At 24.9% G+C, this 20680-nt stretch overlaps 1 protein-coding gene across 1 annotated transcript in view; it reads left to right on the top strand.

Annotated features, from left to right (window-relative positions):
* hwt (SH2 domain-containing adapter heavyweight) overlaps positions 1-20680 on the top strand; it is a 178045-nt gene that overhangs the window by 24164 nt on the left and 133201 nt on the right.

Genomic DNA, 20680 nt, shown 5'->3' on the forward strand with positions numbered 1-20680 from the left:
TTTAATTTGTTTTAATTAATTTATTTATTTTTATTTATTTATTTATTTATTTATTGTAGGATAATATATTTTATATGTCATATATTATATTTGGAATTTTGTATATTTTATATTTTATATTTGGAATTTTATATATATTTTTTTATATTTTTATATTTGAAATTCGGAATTCTATATATTTTATATTTTATATTTGGAATTTTATATATTTTATATTTTTATATTTGAAATTCGGAATTTTATATATTTTATATTTGAAATTCAGAATTTTATATATTTTATATTTTATATTTGGAATTTTATATATTTTATATTTTTATATTTGAAATTCGGAATTTTATATATTTTATATTTTTATATTTGGAATTTTATAAATTTTATATTTTATATTTGGAATTTTATATATTTTATATTTTTATATTTTATATTTGGAATTTTATATATTTTATATTTTATATTTGGAATTTTATATATTTTATATTTTTATATTTGAAATTTGGAATTTTATATATTATATACTATATATATATATATATATATATATATATATATATATATATTTTATATTTTATATATTATATATTTTTATATTTTATATTTGGAATTTTATATTTTATATATATACATTTTATATTTTATATATTTTATATTTTATATTTTATATATTTTATATATTTTATTTTGTATATTTCCAAATTTGTATATATCATAATTATATTTATATATTTTATATTATTTATATTCCACCTATAGAAATATATATTTTGTTTTTTCTATTTATTATACAAATCGATACATCCTACCAATATATAAAAACAAATTTATTTTATTCACTAGTTTGTATTATATCGTATCAGTTAAAAACGAAAATATCCATATTGCACTTTTTTTTTCTTTTTTCATTTATCCCATTTAAAAACTCACTATCATATTGATAGAATAAAATAGAGAGAGAGAGAGAGAAAGAGAGAGAGAAAAAAAACAACAAAAGTATCAATAAAATATGATTGAATTTTTGTCTACATTTATTTATATTGCAATCATATTTTCTGTTTATTTTTATTTCCTTTGTTTAAAAAAAAAAAAAAAGAAAAAAAAATTTCTTCTTTCAAAGTATCAACACACAATCATAATCTCAGTCGAGGGATTAGGCATCAAGTTGTCAGACATTCTTTTCACCGATAAGGTTTTCCCCAATATCTCTGATTAAAGTATCTTTCCAATGATTTTTTCATTTAATACTTTTCAATACGATTGATAAGAATTTGAAAAAGTAAAAAAACGTTCAATAGTAGCAGCACAAAAAAAAAAAAAAAAAAAAGGAAAGTAAAGTTTCATGGTTTATTTGACACAATCTAATTTCGTCTGACGATTATTAAAAGATATTAATCTTGTATTTTTTAATTGCTTATAATAAAATATCGATATATATATATATATATATATATATATATATATATATATATATATATCTTAAATAAAATAAATAGATAAATATCAAATCAAACAAAATTAATCAAATGTTAAATGTCACATAAAACGTATCGAGTGTCTGATAAAAAAAAAAAAAAAAAAAAGAAATAAATTATAATGTTCCTATAATAAAAAAAAAAAAAAAAAAAAAAAAAGAACAAAAGAATTTCACACGTATAACTAAAAATTAATAAACTTTCTTCCACAAAATTGAATGACATTTCACGTAACATAAGAAAAAAACTTTCGAAAAACAAAATCTTCTTCTACAAAAAAATCTTTTTACAAGATGAAAATGTTCGCGTTTTTCGAAGACTTGCAACAATTCTATCAGTTGTTATTGTTTTTTAAAAAAATATTTCTGTTCAAATCTTTTATAAATCTTGTACAAAATATTTTTAAAATGATACCTGCGCAAGATTTCTCAAAGATTTCTTTTTTTTTTTCTTTGGGGGAAATATTTTACGAAACTTTCACTAAAAGATTTCAAAACCTTTCGTGTTGTATGAATTCTGATAAAAATCTGTTCTTTTTTTTTTTTTGATAAGTAGATGAAGTATACGTACTCATCATCATCATCATCATCATCATCATCATCATCATCATGATGATTTTCAATTAGAACACTTGAAAGTTTTATCGTCGTAACGATATAAACTATTGCATAATAATAGTGATAGGAATATTACGGTTAACATGCCAGTTTATCACATTCGTTTATATTTGAATCTGTGTCTGTATCTCTATCTCTTTGTGTATGTGTATGTGTATGTGTATGTGTATGTGTATGTGTATAACCAGATGAACAAACGATCGATCTTCTAGGATGATCTACTAGCGTATTTTGAGATAGTATCGCTTGTGGTTATGACATTTCTGTATTGACGTTAACTAGAGAACCGCATTCGCTATGATAGCATTTCCTTTGAATTACAATGCGAGAGAGAGAGAGAGAAAGAGAGAGAGAGAAAGAGAAAGAGAGAGAGAGAAAGAGAAAGAGAAAGAGAGAGAGAGAGAGAGAGAGAGAGAGAGAGAGAGAGAGAGTACTATGTGTAATATTAGTCGAGATAATTGGATTCTGTATCTCTCACCGTTTAAATCATCCCCCTATTACCCCCCTTACCCCCTCACCCCTTCTCCTTTCCTCCCTCCTCCCTCCTCCCTAACCCCTTCCTTCCCCCTTCTCCCTTCCCCCTTCCCCTATTCACCCTCCCTCTTCCCTAATCCTCCTTCTTTTTTTTAATTTTTCGATGTATATTAGTCACATTTGTGATTGATTGATTTCATGTGTGTGTTTATGTAACGATAATTCTATTTGTCAAATTAAATGAACTTTTAATTATGAAAAACAAAAAAGAAAGAAGGAAAAAATAAAAAAGTAATATATTGGAATTAATTAGAATAATAAAAAAAAAAAAAAAAGAAAAAAAAAGATAAATACAGAAATGTTGTATAATCGAAAAAAGAAAAAATAATGATAAAAAAAAAGTAATTAATTAAATATCAGACATATTTATGTATTTTCAAAATCGAATCTTCGGTGTTTGATTTTACAATGAAATTAATTATGAAAAAAAAAAAAAAAAAAAAAAAAATACATAGAAAAGTAATATTTCAATTAATTGGAATAAAAAAATAAAATGAACAGAAAAAAAATTGTAATCGAATAATAATTAAAAAAAAAAAAAAAAAAAAAAATATTAATATTAATTTATATTTAATTAAACTAAATAACCCGCGATACATCTATTTTTACATTGAATTTCAATTGTGTGATTTTAACTCTAAGTTAATTATGAAGAAATTAATATTAATAATAATAATAATATCTATATTTAATTAAATGAAATATCAGCAGACATATTTATTTATAAATCAAATCAAATCAAATCTTAAGTGTTTGATTTAGATCGTTTATCGTGTCTCGTGACAAAAATATATATATATATATATATATATATTATACTAATAGTATATTGTAATTATCTTTGTATACTTTATATGAATATTAGTATCGGTAATCAATCGAGATAAAAAAAAAAAAAAAAAGAAAGATCAAAAAAAGAAACTATTTTATGATAGAGGTTTTAATCGTTGTTCGGACGTAAAGGATTCGTAAAGCGCAGGTCAACAAAGTCGGGCAAGGATATAGTAGTCCAAGTTTAAAATCAATCGAACCTTAATTCATCCATGGCCGCTATTCGATTCTCTCTCACCTTTTGCAATTCTCATTAAAAACTACCTTTACTTTAATTTAAATCGTATTTTTCTTTTCATTTTGGTAATTCATTAAATTTGTTTGAAATTATCATTGGAAAATGTACAATTTTTGTTCTTAGTCAATATACTATTACATTATTACATATATTCTATATATATATATATAATACTATTCTATAGAATATTGTAATATTATATATATTATATATATTATACTATTATATACTATTATAAAATAATATATTATTATACTATATATACTATTATAATATATGATATTATTATATTATTAAAATAGTATAATATATTATACTATATATACTATTATAAAATATTATATTATTATATTATTAAAATAGTATAATATATTATAATATATATATATATATATATATATATATATATATATATATATATATATATATATATACTGAGCTATTCAGTGACTACCGTATATATATATATATATATTATACTATATATACTATTATAAAATATTATATTATTATATTATTAAAATAGTATAATATATATATATATATATATATATATATATATATATATACTATTATAATATATGATATTATTATATTATTATAATAGTATAATATATTATATATATTATACTTTTTATTTTATTATATTATATAGTATATATGTTATAATAATTATAATAATAATTATTAGTATATATTATGTAGTATATATATTATAACAATTATAATAATAATTATAATAATAATTATTAGTATATATATTATATAGTATGTATATTATAACAATTATAATAATAATTATAATAATAACTACTAGTATATATATTATAATAATTATAAGAATAATTAATATTATATATATTATAATAATTCTTTTAGCAATCTAACAATCATAGAAATTCTTTCCAATAAATAATTTAATTTAATAATATAGTCACAGAATTATTATTAATTATTATAATTATTATATTAATTAATTAACAAACTTTTTATAATAATTATAATAATAATTTAACAATCATATAAAATTCCTTCCAACGAATTATTTCATTTAACATAATAATTTTATATATTATTTAATTTTTTTTTTTATTATTACTTCTTATTCTTTCTTTTTTCTTTTTTTTTTTTTTACTTTTTTACAAAGATTACAAAAAAAAAAAAAAAAGAAGATAGGACTTAAAAATAGGTGAATAATTAAATCGATCGAACAAGTTAATCTCATCTTTCTTAGATAACACTATTATTATTTTTATTATTATTATTATTATTATTATTATTATTATTATTAGACGTTGAATTATCTAGAAAGATCGAACAGGATGAAAAGTTTTATAAGGAGTTCATCGTAAAACTCGATTAAAAGTCATCAAACCTTTAAACATGGATTAATAATAAGACACCTTATCACAAAATCGAATTACTTTTTTTTTATTTCATTTTTTTTATTTTAATGACGTAAAATATGACGTTGAACGTGTTTTAAATGTATGAACAATTTTCAAGTGATCTAAAAGTGAAGTGACAAGAATAAAAAATAAATAAATAAATAAATAAAAAAAAACGTGGAATTAAATTATAAAAATGTCACAAAGGGGTGAAAAAGTCAACGAAATTGACAAAAGTTATTCGAAAGTTTTACAGTTTTTTTTTTTTTTTTCTTTTTTTTTTAGTTGATTGTTCGGAAAATTTGTTTTGATTTTAACTCATCAATCGACTATTCAAAATACTTGATTGACATGCAAGAGAAAAACGGCAGTAATATCTGTGCATGTGTGTACATGTGTGTGTGTGTGTCTCTCTCTCTCTCTCTGTCTCTGTCTCTGTCTCTGTGTATGAAAGTGTGTGAGATAGTGAGAAAAAATTTGTATGTGTGTTAGAAAGAAAGAAAGAAAGAAAAATGAAAAAAAGAGAGGAATATGGGGTGGGTGGGTGAGGGGGAGGGAAGGTTGTGAACGATCGATTTCCTTGCAACCGAAGGACTCGATATTGAGAACCACTGCTTTCCAGGACTCACCTGCGAACGACGACCCCGTGTCCTGACCCTATCATCGGTCACATTAGAAGGCCAGACATCTTTTCTAACTTTTGTCTCTTTCTCACTTACTTTATTTCTTTTTTTCTTTCTCTTTTTTTTATATTCATCTATGAATTATATATTTTCTAAAGTGGTGAGTTTAATTTTTTAAGTGAAAAAGTACAGTTTTAAAAAATTAATTAGTTTTAATCAATCAAAAGTATGAGGTGGTGTGATCTTTCGATTGATTTCAATGTTTAGAATTTTCAATTGAAAAAGAAAAATAAAAATAAAAAAAGAAGAATATAAATCATACAATTTTATTTTATATTTACTATATATATATATGTGCCTATAATTATGAAAGTGATTGTAAGTCATGTAACTCTTGTTTCGAGATATTTAAAGAATTACATATGAACACTAAATGAATTCTGTGTAATCAACATTATTAAACATTTCATTGTTGACAATATCGTGAAAATTAAATTGAATTTGTTTAGTTTATAATAATGTTGTGTGTAATAATTGATAAGCACATTTTTAATTACATTTGATTTAGATCACTTTCATAATTATGGGCACATACATATATAGAAAGTGTAAGTGTTAGTGTTTGGTTGCTTTTTTTTTTTTAATGCAATCATCGATCGATCATTTCATATATATATATATTAAATAATTAAATTGTTATATAATTAAATTTTATATTAAAAATTTATTTATTTAATATGAACGTATATATAAATATATATATGTATTAATTATTTAATTATTTAATTATATATTATAATTTAAAAATTAGTATATTTAATTATTTAGCTATATATATATATATAATTACATAAATTATATTCAATAATATATTATAATTTATAAATTATTATTTAATTATTTTATTATATATTATAATTTATATAAATTATTATTTATTTATTTTATTATATTTCTTTATTTCTAAATTATTATTTAATTATTTAATTATATATTATTATTTATAAATTATTATATAATTATTTAACTATATATATAATTACATAAAAATTATATTTAAAAATTAAAATAAAATTAAAATAATTAGTAAAAAATAAAACCAAATTATTATTTAACTATTTAATTATATATATATATATATATATATATATATATATATAACTATATAATAAAAATTGCTATATTTATAATAATCAATTTATTTTTATAAAACAAAATTATAGAATATTTTTATTAAATATCTATCACCATAGAATTATTTTAAAATCTTTCGGAGCTTTTATATAGAAAAGTTATATATATAGGTGTTAGTAATGGGAAGCTTATGTATTAAAGTATATGTGTAAGAAAAGGAGAAGTTCAAGAGAAGAAGAGAGAGAGAGAGAGACTAATGTAATTTCGTATAAAAAGAGAGAGAGAGAGAGAGAGAGAGAGAGAAGGATTTTGTTACCAACACTAGTTCGTAAGCTCACAGATCGATCGTGCGTTTCCGCTTGTCTCCGTCGATACGAAGCTCGTTTTACGATCGAAGGAGTTAAGAGTGTGAAACAGAGAGAGAGAGAGAGAAAGATAGAGAGATAGATAGAGAGAGAGAGAGTGAGAGAGAGCTTTAACAAGGTGCTTTAAGGTGCTTTTTCATCTCTCTCTCTTTTTTTCACTATCGTTGAATGATGTGGAAACTTAATTGCTCTCTTTCTTTCTCTCTCTCTCTCTTTCTCTATTTCTCTTTCAGTTCCACTATCGAAGCTTTTTTACTTTGTGATTTTGTTAAAACTAATTCTTTTTTGATCTTTTTTTTTGGGGGGTGGCGGAGGGGGAGGGGGAGGTTCCAATGTGTGTGTGTGTGTGTGTGTGTGATTATTTTGATTATTATAGAAATAATATAAGACACACGTGAGAAATTTATCTGTAAAGTTTTGTCATCATTTGGTTGAATCGTTTTCATCATCATCATCATCATCATCATCATCATCATCATCATCATCATCATCATCATCATCATCATCATCATCATCATCATCATCATCATCATCATTATTATTATCGTCATCGTCATCATTTTTATTTGTTTAAACTAAATACCATCGTCGTCATAATCTTTATTTGTTTAAACTAAATACCATTTACTGTATTGAATATTTTTGTTATCGATAGGTTGGTATTATATAAAAGTTTATCATTTTCTTGGATTTAATATTACTACACTTGATAATGATAAAGATGAGTATTATCCACCTTTGTGTTTTTTTTTGCTTTTTCTCTTTTCTCTTTTCTTTTTCTTTTTCTTTTTTTTTTATCAACGAATAAACGCACATTTTTTTTTTATCTTCACGAGAAAGAGAAAGAAAGAATATACGTTAATATTCGAGAAAATAAAATGATATTACTTTTTCTGTGTTTTTTTCTTTTTTTTTTTTTTTCTCATTTGAAATGTGGGAAAATTATATTTTTACTTTCGATCGATTTATGGATAATATTCATAAAAAGAAAGAAAGAAAGAAAAAAAAGATTCGGGACGACATTTCTTTGACCGATATTTTTTCTTTGGGATCAGTATAAAAAGAAAATACAATTTGTTATCTATTGAAAGATATTTTTCTCATTTATAAGTTGAGCCAATATAAGCTTTAAAATATTCCATCGATTTGCTAGATGTTATTTATTATCTTTTACAAAGAAATTTTTTCTTTTTTTCCTTTTTTTTATTGTTATTATTATTATTTATAGACGTGTCACTTTTATTTGAAAAAAAAGGGAGATTGGAAAAATTAATTTCTACTATTATTAATTTTTAATTATTTATTTTTGATAAATAATATCACAAATTTATCTTTACAATTGTTTATTATAAAAAGATATTTATTATTATTATTATTATTATTATATTTATATTATATTTTATAATAATAATTCTAAATAATATCACAAGTTTATCTTTACAATTATTTATTATAAAAAAAAATTATTTATTATTATTATTATTATTATTTTCAATTACAATATTTATTTAATAAAAAATAAAAGAGGAGTTTTTATATCACAATAATAATATATTTTGCATTAACAATTTTTCTCAATTTACATAAAATATATTTTTAATAATAATAAATCATATGTTATATTTTTTAATCCAATCAATTTTATAATCATCGTATCTTTTATCTATCTCGATATGCACATATTTATGCACTCACTCATGCAACAGTATAATGCATACGTTGCATATATACATTGCACATGTTTACACAAAATCTTGTTCAATTTTATCAATATTTCAAATATCCAATTTAATTGAATTAATGTTACACAATTGATAAAATTATAATCAAAAATTTGTTCATCATACTTGTACTCGAAATACACACATGAGACAGTATAATGCATACGTTGCACATATGCATTGCACATGTTTACACAAAACCTTGTTCAATTTTATCAATATTTCAAATATCCAATTGAAAATGGTATCAATTTTATTAATGTTACAAAAATTATAAAATTATAATCAAAAATTTGTTCATCATATATGTACTCGAAATACACACATGAGACAGTATAATGCATACGTTGCACATATGCATTGCACATGTTTACACAAAACCTTGTTCAATTTGATCAATAATTCAAATATCCAATTTAATTGAATTAATGTTATACAATTGATAAAATTATAGTCCAAAATTTGTTCATCATACTTGTACTCGAAAAACACACATGAGACAGTATAATGCATACGTTGCACATATGCATTGCACATGTTTACACAAAACCTTGTTCAATTTTATCAATATTTCAAATATCCAATTGAAAATGGTATCAATTTAATTAATGTTACAAAATTTCTAAAATTATAGTTAAAAATTTGTTCATCATAGTTGTACTCAAAATACACGTATGCAACAGCATTCACGCATGCAACAGTGTAATGCATATGCACATTTGTATTGCACACACACGAGAGAACCACAACTCTTTCATTTGAAGCGTAATTGAAAAAGAAATAGAAAAAGAAAAAAAAAAGAAGAAGAAGAAGAAGAAGAAGAAAATAAATTACAGAGAAAAATATACAAGAGTGAATAAAAAAAAAAAAAAAAGAAAAAGGTAAAAAAGAAGAAAAAAAATGAAATAAAAGCAGCCGCCACGAGTAATCGACGGTAAACACTTCCGTAGTGAGTGCACTCATTAACTCTTGAACTATCTTTAAGCGCTTTTTACCACACACAATCTCACTTTGTGCACACACGCACGCGCACAATGTATACACACGTGCATTTATCGTTTTGAGAAATGAATGAGCTTTGAAACACTCACACACACACACACACACACACCATTAAATTCAGATCATCAAATTTGTATAGGAAGAAGAATATCTGAATCTGATAGATGCATTTTATTTTATTTTTATTTTTTTTTTCTAAAGCCACCCCTTCCTCTATACACCCCTTACACACTTTTTTGACCATTTTATTGGTTTCTGGGGAATAAATATCATTCTGATTTAAATAAAAATCGAAATTGAAGAAGTGGTGTCATTTATTTTCAAGTAGTTTTCAAGAAAATTTGTTGCAGTTATTGCAATATTGTCTCACGTGAAAATATTATGGGGATAAGGAGGGTTATATTTTTTTAAACTTACCCCCACACACTCCTCACACACTTCCTGACCATTTTCATTAGGAAAAAATCTGATTTAAATAAAAATCGAAATTGAAGAAGTGGTGTCATTTATTTTCAAGTAGTTTTCAAGAAAATTTGTTGCAGTTATTGCAATATTTTCTCACGTGAAAATATTATGGGGATGAGGAGGGTTGTCTTTTTCTAAACACACATTCACACACCCCTTACACACTTTCTGACCATTTTCATTAGGAAAAAATCTGATTTAAATAAAAAAAATAGAAATAAACACTAGTATCATTTATTATCGTAGTTTTCAAGAAAATCTGTTGCAGTTATTGCAATATTTTCTCTTGTGGAAATATTATGGGGTTTATGAGTGTTGTCTTTTTCTAAACCTACCCCCACACACTCCTTACACACCTTCTGGCCATTTTCATTGGAAAAAAATCTGATTTAAATAAAAAAATAGAAATAAACACTAGTATCATTTATTATCGTAGTTTTCAAGAAAATCTGTTGCAGTTATTGCAATATTTTCTCACGTGGAAATATTAAGGGTGGGGGGGTGGAGGTTAGGAGGGTTGGAAAGGGTGTAGGAGTCTTATATTAGAAACGTGTCTCAAATCGATCTCTCTCTCTCTCTCTCTCTCTCTCTAGTTTAATTTTTTCTAATTTGCAGTAATTACTAAAAATAAAAAAAAAGTAAAAATAGTGAAAGAAAAAAAAAGTGTGACAGATTTATGGTGGTAGAAAATTGGTATTTCTCGTCTAGTAGTTGAACTTATCCTGAAAATGGAAAAGTATTCTCGAACGTATGTTTTCTTCATGGATAGGTGACGGTGAGGGTTGGGGGTTGGAAGTTGAAAGGGGGTTGAAAGGGGGTTTGAAACGGGGTTGGATAGAGAGAAGAGGTTACAGGGTAGAAGCACATTGACTTGATGTTACTTGGCAAGCACGTCGATATGCAAAAGTCGCAAGGACGATTGAATACGTTCTTTCTAGGGACTTTTTTTTTCTTTCTTTTCTTTACTTTCTTTCTTTTTACAGTTAGAAATGTAAGATGAAAAGTACGAGGAGAAGAGAAGGATGACGATCTTCTTCGAAGTCAAGGGAACCGATTTAAAGGCTACCCCGTTATCCACCACCTCACCCACACATTTACTTCACATCCTTGGTTCTATTTTTATCATTGGTTTCGTTCTTTATTTCTTTCTTTTTCTTTTCTTTTCTTTTCCTTTTTTTTTTTTTTTTTCTAGATCAATGTCGATATTTCTACGTGTATAGGTTATCTTTGTTCACACCCTCACGTACTTGACATTTTTCTTAAGACTTTTCATCTTGAAATTTTTCTTTAATACTTTCATTTAACATCTTGGAAAAATAATATAATATTAAATAATAAATACAAAAGAATAAATAATCAATACAAAATTTAAAATAATAAATACAAAATTTAAAATAATAAATAATATATAAATAATATTATATTATAAAATTAAAATAATATTCTTAATAATTATAATTATACACTTAATAATTATAATAATACACACAATATTATATTATAATATAATAAATATATAATATAACACAAATAATACACAAACTATAATTATGCAATAAAATTTAAATTAAAAAAAATTATATATACATATATATATAATTATAGGAATGTTATATATATATTAAATAATAAATATTAAATAATTAATAGTAAATAATAAATATAGGAATAATATATATATATATATATATATAATACTATAAATAAAATATTAATTAACATAATAAATAAAATATTAATAATATATTATAAGTTATAATATTAATAAATTAAATATATATATGTATAATTTTTTTAAATTTAAATTTTATTGTATAATTAGTTTGTGTATGATTTATTGTCTAAAGGAATACATTTTAATTTAATATTTATTATAATAAATATTATTATATATGAATAATATCTCATTCATAATATATATATATATATATATATATATATATATATATATATATATATATATATATATATATATATGTGTGTGTGTGTGCGCTGGGTATGTGTATTTTGTTTTTAGTTAAAGGTGTAGGAATATTGTTTAAAAAATAATAATAGAACACATTTTGTTAATTCGTATTATTAGATTTCATTGAAATCTTGTTTATTTTTATTTATACGTGAATGTTAGTACTATAAACTGTTACATATATATATATATATATATATATATATATATATATATATATATATATATATATATATATATATAGATAGATAGATAGATAGATATGTGAAGTATGAAATTCAATCACATATGTCAAACTTTATTTGATTCGTGGAAAACGAGATTTTGATCCTTCAGTCAATCGAAAATCATATTGACGTTGTATCTGCAAATCAATTTTTCGTTTACAATAAGATGAAGTTTATCATGAACGTACTTTATAAAGAAAAAAAAACTAGAAAGAAAATTTGCTTGATTCACTCTTTTGTGTTATTTTATCCCCAGTATTTAAAAAAAAAAAAAAAATAAATAAAATTGAAAGATACTATGATAAACCATGGAACCCATATTACCAACGATCAAAGTTTACTATGAAGAATCTTAAACATTTCTATTGTATTTTACTAACGTTCCAGAAAGAAGTATCCATCGAGTAAAAGAAAAAAAAAAAACTCTGATTTGAAACGAAAAGAATAAAAGAAAAAAAAAAAGATAGGAAAGGGTAAGGGAAAGGGAAAAAAATCCTTTTGGTTGGTGGTGCCTTACTCTCTCTCTTTCTCTTTCTCACTCTTTCTCTCTCTTTCTTTCTGTACCATGGATTTAGGTTTTTCTCTTTACTTTACTTTACTTTACTTTACTTTACTTTACTTTACTCTTTCTCTTTCTCTTTCTCTTTTTATTTTGAAACGTGAGCTGGAAGGTACCAAAACTTCCATCCCCCTGTTAGATAGAAGTAAACAGAGAAAAGCTGTTCTCCTCCTTTTCTATCAAGCAAAAGAATAATCGTCGCCTAGTTTTATTTTTTTTTGTTTGTTTGTTTGTTTTTGTTTTGGTTTTCTTTTGTCTATCTATCTTAGTCATTCTAGTAGTTCTCCTATCTCTTTCTTCGGTTAGTTTCTTCTTTCATCTTTTTATCATTTAAGGACACGTTTTTCTAATCGTGTTTAATATGATTTTTCTCAGTTACAACAGTGTCAAAAAAGAATTTTACATGATAAATGGGATATGAGATATTTTTGATAAAAGAGACTAACAAAATTATTGAAACAAATAATATTGATTTTTGTTGTTGTTGTTTGTTTGTTTGTTAAATCATTCGATTGATTTTTAACAATTGATTTTTCAGAAAATTAAAAATATAATTTAATTCGAAATTTGTTAATAAATATATTGTAATATTATTTATTAGATATATTCATTTGAGATTATATTATCTTGGTGTTGATATTTTTAGATTATATTATCTTATATATCAGGAAAATTACAAAAACAAAATCGTAAAATGTTTAGGTAAAATTAAAACAAAACAAAAAAAAGAAAATAAACTTAAAAAATGTTCGTAGACAATTAAAAATAAAAAAAAAAAAACAAAATCGTAAAATATTTCAGGAAAATTACAAAAAAAACAAAAAATGAAATAAAAAAATGTTGGAGAAAAATTGAAAATAAAAAAAAATAAAAATTAAAAGGTATTCCAGAAAAATTCAAAAAAAAACAAAAAATATATATTCCCTTTTCGCACAATTTCGATTTAATCTGATGGAAATTTTTATTGCAAAATTTAGCAATTTTTTTTTATTTTATTTTATTTTATTTTTTATTTTTTTTAATACTTCGTACGAAGAATTTTTTAATATCAATTTTTTTGGCTTACGCATTTTTTTTTCTTCCTTCTTCCTCTTTTTTTTTCTCTCTCTCTTTTTCTTTTTTATTTTTTATTTTTAATTTGAGATTCAACTTTTTAATTATAATTTCGAAGTTAGGTACAAATTCAAAGTTACGAGGAACCGATGAAACCAACACACGAAACACGAAACAACACATACGTCCGATTTGAAATCGATTAATTTACCATGGAAATTAAATGGAATATTTCTCATCGTAATCATTGGGATGTCTCTTTGTCCTTCGGGTTTTAATACCATAATATATATATATATATATATATATATATATATATATATATATATATATATATGTATATTTCATAATGTTTACTCGTTAATATTTTACGTAATAGTTACGACGTTCACGTTAATTACGTTAATTATATTTAATTAATGACATGTAATCCTTTGATTCATATATTATCATCAAAGTCAATATTTTTTTTCTTTTCTAATATTACAAATGAAAAAAAACAAACACCAAAAAAATGAAAATGAAAATGAAATTCCTCGGGGGGGGGTTTGTTTTGTTATTTTCTTTTTTGAAATTATCTACAAATTTATTTCTTCTTTTTTTTTCTTTTAATATTCCTTCAATCAAAAAGAGAGGATATTATTTCTTGTTCCTTAATAAGAACTCGACCTTAATTGAATTTAAAGTGAAAGACGTGTCTACCTTACCACACCCTCCCCCCTCCCCCCGCCCGCGATGCCCCCCCCCCTATTATCGTCGTTCCTATGATTTTATCTTTGCCTAGAAAATTTTGGTGAAAACGAATTCGCGTGGCATTTAAAGGGATTAAAAGATTATCGTTGAATGTTCATCCAAGGAAAATTAGAGTTTCCCTAGGTGGAAATTCTTCCAACTCACAATTATGGGAGCAGCAACCACCAGCCTCTTTTTCGCATTGTGTGTGTGTGTGGTTTTATCTAATCCTTCATTTCATTTTCTATTATTTTTGTCTTTTTTTTTCTGTACATTTCATTGAAACTTTTCTAAACGTAAAAGAAAAATCCACAGGGGGGGTTTATATTCATTCGTTTGTTTTCACAACTCGAATGTAATTTAAAGTAAATGTTAGTTTTTGATTAGGCTCGTTTGGTGGTGTTTCCTCTTCTTTCTCTTTTTCGTTTTTGCATTTTGCAAATCTTCTACGTTCAATTTCAAATAATACTATGTGTTCGAGTTAATTATAAGAAAATGAATATAAAAGTATATTAATTAATTAAATCGTTTGTATAATTTGAATTTTGTTTTTTCATTTATTGATAATTTTAAGTAGTATTGTATGATCGATCAAATTTCACTGCAGTGCGTCGACTCAAACATTGACTTTCTCTACTGATAAACTCAGAACACGTGGAAACTCGAAGTTTATCGCAAGTTCTACATGTGAAGAAATCTTCCTTACCGACGGAAGATTTTATATCATTTGCTACAAGTGCTTTTATAAGTTACAGTATTTATTATTATTATTATTATTATTATTGTTATTACCGACTGTGGATGAGAATAATAATATTAATCATTTTTTATATTTATAAAATATTATCTTTGTAATTGTAATATTTAATGTTGTTAAATTTGTCAATAGAATATTTTAAAACAAATATTTTATGGAATTGATCATGGTTGTGTTTGATGTATCTGATGAGTTCAGTTAACCGTGTATGACAATTGTGCAAAGGACAGAGGACGTTGTGGTTAACCACTTGTTTCTAGGATAGTTGATAGATGAATAGAACACTTGTGGGTTTTGTAACATAGTCAAATGCATACACTTTCTTTCATTTATTTCAAAACTTGTTTGATAGATTTGTAGTTAAAGTCTTTAATAAGATTTAAGTAAAGTTAATTTGACGATTTATTCACTCTTCTATTATTTATTATATTATTTATAAAATTATTACGCCTGTAGATATGCAACCCTCCAGACACACTTAGAAAATGTGTGCTTGCGAGCGCCACCTGTTGAGACGACATTTTTTTTCAGTCCAAACTGTTCATACACGCGTGTATTACGGGGTTGCCTATTTTTCGGGCAGAACAAAATATTTCGTTCCAACAGATGTCGCTCGCAAGCAACATTTTCAAACTGTGTCTGGAGGGTTGCATATCTACAGGCGCGCATATTTTTAAAATAATTATTCAATAAATGATTAAAAAGAAGGTAAATAAAAAAGGAAATATTGTAATAATGTTTGTAAATTACATTTTAATATTATTTTTTTTGCAAATATAACCAAACATTCTTATTTGAAACTTGAATAGAGACGAGTAATGTACATTGATACGCAAATTGTATTGTCACGAATGTTAAGAACCTAACTCACAGGATGTTCTGAAGTACGTAGAAGGGCTGACCGGCCAATTAGTTTCTGTAGGCCCCTTTTAGTTGGAATTGCTGTTCCTAGTAACTTGACTCGATGATCTCTGTGTCGGTTGGGGTAGAAGAAAGGTGGGGTTTAGCATTAGGGAATCTTTACAAGTACCACTCGAAAATCCAGAAGCAGGTAGACTCGATTTAACCATTCGTATTTCCATATACCCAAATCATTCAACTGCTCGACCATTTTCGTCGCCCTTTTTTTTCTCCCCAGAAAAAATAACAAAAAAAAAAAAAAAAAAAAGAAAGAAAAAAATCGCTCGATTCGATTTCGAAACCGATTCTTTCCCTTTCCATTTTCCCTCCCAGCTCTCTCTTGTTGAGTGCTCGTTCATCATTCTATACGTCAAGTAAATTTGCATTTCACTCTTTTTCGATTCATTTTAAATAGATTTTAATTGTAATACTTTTAAATTACGATTGATAATTATTTTCTATTAGGTTTTTTTTTTTTTTTTTTAATTAAAAACAACTTTGATTGATGGATCATAGTAATTTGAATTAATTTCAAATTAATTTGGAAATATTTTGTTTCGTTTTGTTTTTTTAGGATTAAAGTATTGTTAAGGAGTAATATAATGTTCTATTAATTTATTTAATTATTTATACAATTTCTATTGCGTACTACTATTTGTGATAAAGTGCAATATTATACACTTTTAAATAAAATATAAATAAATTATTAAATGTATATTATTATAGTTAAATAATTTAATTATAATAATTGTTAATATAATAATACTAGGACTAGGAACTATTATATATTTAATTAAAAAAATAGTTATATAAAAGAGATAGTATTATTATATTACTAATAGTATTTAGTATACTAAATAGTATTATTATATACTACTATATTTTATAAAATAGTATTGTAATATTATTTATATTATTATATTATTTATACTATTTATATTTGTAGTAGTATATAATAATATTATTAATATTATTAATAGTATTGTAATACTATTTTATAAAAATATTTATAATTTATTGAATATTAAAATTAAATTAATTTATTATATAAAAATAGTATTGTAATAAATAAAATAATATTTTTATAAAAATACATAGTATTTTACAATAAATATATTTCAATGAATTAATTTTGAAATACAACACACGTGAGATCATTCCCAAAATACTCACAGACAAGATTAATGGAAAACACATATACACATACACACACATACACATATCAATTCATTCCAAGCAAAAAAAAAAAAAAAAAAGAATTCACGAAATTTTGTATCTCATTTTTTATTACCATCGAATATTTCCAACCCACCCACCCCCTCCGTTCATGAGATTTCGTTCTTTTATTTTCCTTCTTTTCTTCTTCTTCTTCTTCTTCTTCTTCTATTCATTTCTTTATTTTGAAAGCGTTACATGGCTCATTTATATTTGAAAAAAGCACTTCTCTGATCTATTCGGTCTCGTTACAAGAAGCTCCCTGTTTTCTCTCAGTTACTTTCAACCCACAGAGAGAGAGAGTGTACCACCGACACTCCCTTGGGAATCTGTGGTATAATAATGTTGACATAGTCGACGCAGCGAACTAAATAGGAACCACCACCACCACCACCCCTGTCTCTTTTAACTTTTTCTTCATTCCTTCATTCCTTCATTCCTTCCTTCATTCCTTCCTTCCTTTCTTCCTTCCTTCATTCGTTCATCCAAGAGACAAGTAGCAACATCAACTATAGGTTATACTATCCTTTTTTCTTTTTATTACAACTAGTGTGTACTTTCATACGTTCAACATGTATACACCTATACCATCAACTACCCCTTTAAATTCATCTTCTTTTTTTTTATCCTCTATCTTTATCTATTTATCTATCTATCTATCTATCTATCTATTTGTTTCTTTTTATTATTCGTTAATGATTCAGAATGCATTATTACAATTACAATTACAATGTGGTTATCACCTTTTTAACAATTGCATTTCTTTATTAAATTTTTTTTTTTTTTCGGGAACAATTCCAATGTTCATTGGAAAACGAAGTGTAAAAATAAATTGTTATAAATGACACATAGTTTGATATTTTTATTTGATCATTTGAAAATGCGAATGTTCTTTCCACTAAAAGCAACCAACTCACCCTGCTGTTCTCCCTCATTTCATCTTAAGAAATTCTATCATAAACTTTTAACCCTAAACCTCTTTTATTCTCGTTCATCTTCTTCTTCTTCTTCTTCTTTTCTCATCAGTTTCTTCTATCGTAAGAAGTGATGATAATAGTATGGTGCCAACTTGAATGAATCTCTTCCGAACGAGAAAGGAACAATGGACGAAGAACACATCTCTCATACCAATGAAAAGTCTCTTTACTTTAACAACCAACCCCTTTTTGTGGGTTCAATGTAATTCCTGTAACGTTACTGTTATTTCTGATTTTCTACATCGTGTCGTGCCATCCAAGAGAACATTTTTAAAGGGGGAGGGGGGTTTTGTCGTCTGCCCTTACACCCCCTCTCACCCCCAACCCCCCGTTACAGTTGTAGTAGTAGCACTTTTGCAAAAAGATAGTCAAAAGGGTGAGTTTGAGGTACGTGACAAAGACAGAGAAAGAGATAGAATGAGAATGAGAATGAACGAAGAAGGGTAGAAGAATTGGGTGGGAGGGAGGGAGGGAGGGGGTTGGTTGGTAGAGAACGGGGTGACTCTTAATGGAAGAAACCGTCGGCTTCATTCGTTCATGGTGATGGTGATGGTGGTGATGGAGGTGCTGTTACTTCGTGCCTTGCCTTCCTTCGACTCTACAATTTACGACCATTTATTTAATTGGTTCGTCAAAGTCCATGGGACTTAATGCGTTGCGATGAAAAAGCAAAGCCCCATAGGGCCTTTATCTTCTTTTTTTTTTTTTTGAGTGGGGGTGGGAAGGGGAGGTAAGGGGCGGCTTTTCTTTCTTTTTATTCTTCTCATTCTCAATCAAACGTATACATATATATATATACAAAGTTGATTTTATCGATGAAATAACGTCATTCTATTACTCTAATAACTTAGTTAATAAACTTTTGTTTAAACTTTGATATTATTCAATATGTTGACAATTTCAAGTTGTTTCCATCAAATATACATATATATACATATTCATACATATTTAGAGTAAAGGAAGTTGTCAATGATATCGATTTCGGACTTCAAACTTGGACAACCCCTTGAAATTTAGCGGAAATTGATTTACCGATTGGTTACGACAAAAGGGTCACCACGGAATATATTTGCAAATTTTCAACATCGAAATAATCAAATTGACTTGTTCTTTTCTTTTTCTTTTTTTTTTTTTTTTGGGGTTTTCTTTCTTGTTTCTTTGCTATGTAAAAATCTGAAGAATCTAGTTACTTTTTTCTTTTTTTGTGTCTAACTTTAATCGTTCTAATTTCATTCGAAAGGTTTTATCGTATGATTTGGGGGACACTGGGTACCAGAAAAAAAAGAAAAAAAAATAGAGGGTAATACAAATTCGTTTTGGAGGGTTGCAAATTGTAAATGTGTGTTGAAGAGGGGACAAAATGAGACAGAAAGTGTGTGTGTGTGAGAAAAAGATAAAGATAGAAAAAAAGTGTAAGGAAAGTGCATTTTAGGATAGTAGTAGTAGTAGTAGTAGTCACAGCTGCTATCGTGCCAAAAGCAATCACGATGTCGAAACTAAATCGTTTTTCATTTTCTATCTAACCGATCATTTCTATTATTCTTTTCGACCTTTATTTTTGTCCCTTCCCTTTTCCCCCAAACTTTTTGTGCCCTTTTTCACGATGTTGTTACCATTACTTCGAATAATTTCACCAATAAGATTTCTTTTTACAAAAATGTTCCATGAAGTTTGTTAGTTGAAGGAATGAATCATCATCAAATTCATGTATTTTTTTTATTATTATATTTATTAAATCGTTATTTAATAATTAAATAATTTTTCATTTATTTACGTATTTTATTTTTATATTAATATATATATATATATATATATTACGTGTCACGTTGTTTGTTGGTAATGGACTTCTAAACTACTGAACTGATTTTGATGAAATTTTATACACTGTGTGCTGTTTCATTCAACTT

The sequence above is a fragment of the Polistes dominula genome, unplaced genomic scaffold (assembly GCF_049000335.1).
Source record: "Polistes dominula isolate Pdom_NZ unplaced genomic scaffold, Pdom_raw_medaka contig_22, whole genome shotgun sequence".
NCBI classification, from domain to species: Eukaryota; Metazoa; Arthropoda; class Insecta; order Hymenoptera; family Vespidae; genus Polistes; species Polistes dominula.